Source organism: Apodemus sylvaticus, chromosome 14 (assembly GCF_947179515.1).
Source record: "Apodemus sylvaticus chromosome 14, mApoSyl1.1, whole genome shotgun sequence".
NCBI lineage: Eukaryota > Metazoa > Chordata > Mammalia > Rodentia > Muridae > Apodemus > Apodemus sylvaticus.
The window spans coordinates 63657093-63661123 of NC_067485.1; the positions used below are offsets into that span (position 1 = coordinate 63657093).

At 44.0% G+C, this 4031-nt stretch overlaps 1 pseudogene; it reads left to right on the forward strand.

The window, feature by feature from the left end:
* The first annotated feature begins 328 nt into the window (after positions 1 to 328).
* Positions 329 to 921, forward strand: LOC127664679 (histone H2A.Z-like; annotated as a pseudogene).
* The last annotated feature ends 3110 nt before the right edge of the window (positions 922 to 4031 follow it).

Here is a 4031-nt window from a genome sequence, read left to right on the forward strand (position 1 = left end):
GGTGAGCTTAGGGAAGACAAAAGCCTTTCATGGAGCAGAAGGAGACTGAATATATATATATATATATATCATGAGTTTACATTTAAAAATAATTATTCAAGGAAACTCAAAACATTGACCTTGTGAATATGATAGTTGATCATATAGTTTAGCACGAGAAACACCTTAAATCTATAGTTAAAAGACAACCAAAGGAAACTTACATTTGTAACTATGGCAGCTGATAGTCTAGATTTAGCATGAGAAACACCTTAAATCTATAGTTAAAAGACAACCAAAGGAAACTTAAAAATTGAACTTGTGACTATAAAAATTGAGTCAGGGCACAGTTTGAATCGCGGTACGACGGAGGAGTGGGCGCCGGGATCTCGCTGAGTGTCTGCCTGGCCTCGTCTCTTCCTCGCTTGTCCGAGCTTCAGCACAGTCCGAGATGGCTGGCCGTGAGGCTGGAAAGGACTCCGGAAAGGCCAAGACAAAGGCGGTTTCCCGCACACACGCAACGAGCCGGCTTGCAGTTCCCTGTGGGCCGTATTCATCGACACCTGAAACCTAGGACAACCAGCCACGGACGTGTGGGCACGAGCGCTGCTGTGTACAGCGCAGCCATCCTGGAGTACCTCACCGCAGAGGTACTTGAGTTGGCAGGAAATGCATCAAAAGACTTAAAGGTAACACGTATTACACACACACACACACACACACACACACCATCACTTGCAACTTGCTATACGTGGAGATGAAGAATTGGATTCTCTGATCAAGGCTACAATTGCTGGTGGCGGTATCATCCCACACATCCACAAATCGCTGATTGGGAAGAAAGGACAACAGAAGACTGTCTAAGGATGCTTGGATTCCTTATTATCTCAGGACTCTAAATATTCTTAACAGCTGTCCAGTGTGGTGATTCCAGTGGACTGTATCTCTGTGAGAAACACAATTTTGCCCTTTTGTAATTCTATTTGAGCAAGTTGGAGGCTTAATTAGCCTTCCAACCAACCAAATTTCTGCATTCGAGTCTTACCCATATTGAAGTGTTACTGTGGCTTCAAAGAAGCTATTGATTCTGAAGTAGTGGGTTTTTGATTGAGTTGACTGTTTTTTAAAAAAAAACTGTTTGGATTTTAATTGTAATGCAGAAGTTAGAGTAACAAACATTTGGTTTTGTACAGACACTATTTCCACTCTGGTGGATAAACTCAGTAAAGGTCATATCCCAAGCTACTTTTAAACTTGCTTAATAATTGGGACTTACCTTAGATCTCATTCAGCAACAAGTACATTCTTTCTAATTAAACAGTGCACCTGTAGATGAAGTCATAAAAAAAAAGTTGAATCATATAGTGGGATGTTCTTATTAGGGTTAGGCTAATTTATAAGAGCTATATTGATTGTTAGGACAGCGGTGTAACAAAGGGAGCTAATCTGAAGCATTTCATCACTGGAAACCGAGTTTAGGTAATAAGAGAAGATTACATCTGTGAGAGGTTACATCTGAACTTGTGAATTGTTTATTGCAAAGTCTGTGGGTAAGACAAACCTGTCTGTCTTTGATAAGAGACCTAGCAGTCTTAGCTAGTTAAGGAATTGACTAATGAACTAATCAGGCGGTAGATTACCTTAGGGTAAGGAGCTAGAGGTCTGTTTTCTAGCATCAAGCTATAGTTACCTTAACTGTCAATGCAGTCAGAAATCTGGGAAGAATAAATTATTATAGTCTAGATGTGTAGGGGAGGAGCTGATACTAAAATCTGGTCCCCTAGTTGTTTCTTGATTATGTCAATAAAGATGTTAGAAGCCAATCATTGGGTGAAAAAAAAAAGGTGGACTTTCCAGGTTCCAGGAGGAAGAGGAAAGAAAGAGACAGACAGAGAGAGAGAGAGAGAGAGAGAGAGAGAGAGAGAGAGAGAGAGAGTTTAGGGGTGGCTGAACTGGTAGCAGCCTCCACCACTGGGGAATGCTAAAATAGAATAGCTGGTGAGATTAGGGCTATAGATTCTGCACCCTGCAGCTGTGTTATATGGCTGGTTTAAAAATATTAAGGCTGTCTGGTGTTTTCCATCTGGGACTCAGGTGGCAAGAGAAAGGCTTGCGTAGTTGTTAGAGGATTGGTAGAGCTGTTGGTCGGTGTAGAGAAATCACAGCTCCTGGTGTTCACGGTAAAAGCATGAGGTGGTGGCTTGGTGGAGCTGAGTGGGCCTGGAGTAGTTTGTCGAAGCTGGCCATGGGGTTGAGGGAGACAGCCATTGCTGGCGTTTGATCTCGGAGCCTAGCGCCGGCTGTGGCACTGAGCAAAGAACCAGTGTGTTTTTAAAATTACACACGACAGAGATGTCATTAATTAAAACTACAGACAGAGATTGATCTATAGTACACTACATAGATGGTTTCCAGGTCCCTGTGGTCTCCATCGAAGCTTGGGCAGTTGGGCAGTCAGTCTGGCCATCAGACCCAGAAGACAAGACAGTTTTTCCCGTGGCTTAGGAATGTGGGAGAAACGACTCACCTCATCTTAGGCAATATGAGGCATTTAACTCTCCTGATATCGACTGTTTGTCCAGTGTTGCCCTGGCTTCAGGCAAGGCAATGAAGCCCATGTTTCTCAGTGGTTATCATACTACAAACCAGGCAGTCTTGTCTCTGTGCCCATATCTTCTCAGAGACCTTGGGGGGAGGATCACTGTTAGGCTTTGGGAGTCTCTATCATAATAAGCTTAAACATTTAACATTACATTAGCAGATTTCAGACAAGACTGAGAGCCAATGTCTATTAAGCATGTCTGAGTTAGACAATCTGTGTTTGTATCATTACTTTTCCTGGATGTATCTGAAGATGCAAATGAAGAGAGCACACTGTGACTTAGTGACAGTAGCCAAAGCAAGGCTAAACATATATTTAAGGCAGTGATCTTTAACCTTTTTACTGTTTAAAAGTCATCATTTACTAAGACAGGATAGAATGAAAACCTTGTCTTAATTGGAAAATGTCTTTGGAGACCTTAAGTCAGGTTGTGCTCCTAAAGGCAGCAAAGTGGGGGACTGCCCATAGCAAAGATGGCAGATGGTGCTGGGGCTGCCCTTAGCTAAGATGGTGCTGAAGCAAATAGTGTAGGGAAAACCTTATCTGCCTACCACAAAGATAGCACTGAAGCTACAGCTCTGCCTGGAGGAAAGTCACATGTTTGTTTTCTCTAGGAACATAATGAAGAAGTAACTAAGTATCTCAGAATGGAATGGCAGAAACATGACAGAGACAAACATAAAGACAAATCTAAATGGTACAATGTGAGGGCATGGTGCGGCTCGGCAGTGAGCAGTGGCTTCAGGAGCACGGAGGCTCAGGTAGCGGCTGGGCAGAAGAGAGTATCTGTAACTTTAGGTTTTTCATATTTTATTTCTAAGGATGGCTCTTAAACACTTTAATCTTCCTTGTAGTCTACCACCCACCAGAGGTAGTGGAAAAGGAAGGATATGGGTGAAGTGAACCTGTTTGGAAAGGTTCTTTGGAGCACCTCCTGTCTGTGTTGTCTGGAAATGAGCAGTTCAGTTCACAGGTCAGCAGGCAATGGCGAATGGGCTCTACCCACTCACAAACACTTCACTGATACACCAGCAGTCCAGTTTGGTAGAGTCAGCTTAGCAACAGTGATGACAGGACCTAGCAGAGAGAGCCAGGCCTCAGCCTCTGCTCCAGTCAGCAGGAGGCACCCAGAGGGACACCAGGAGAAGTTCTGGGCTATACCTCTCTCAGGGAAGCGAAGGTCAGCTAAGACTTGAGACGTACAACCTTTGTACGGCTAGCTGTAGCAGCAAGCCAAGCTGTCTCTGTCACTCTGTGGAGTCCTATTTACACCCTCCAAACATCACGCGCCCTCCACGTGCCTTGCCACAGCACAGGTCTTGCGTTAGCATGCGCATCCAGACAGCCCGAGTCTGCAGAGGCAGTGACACCACCAGACATTTTTTGGTGTGTTTCTCTCTATGGCATCCCGACAAATGCAGCTCAACTATGCAATGTAAGACAGACCGAT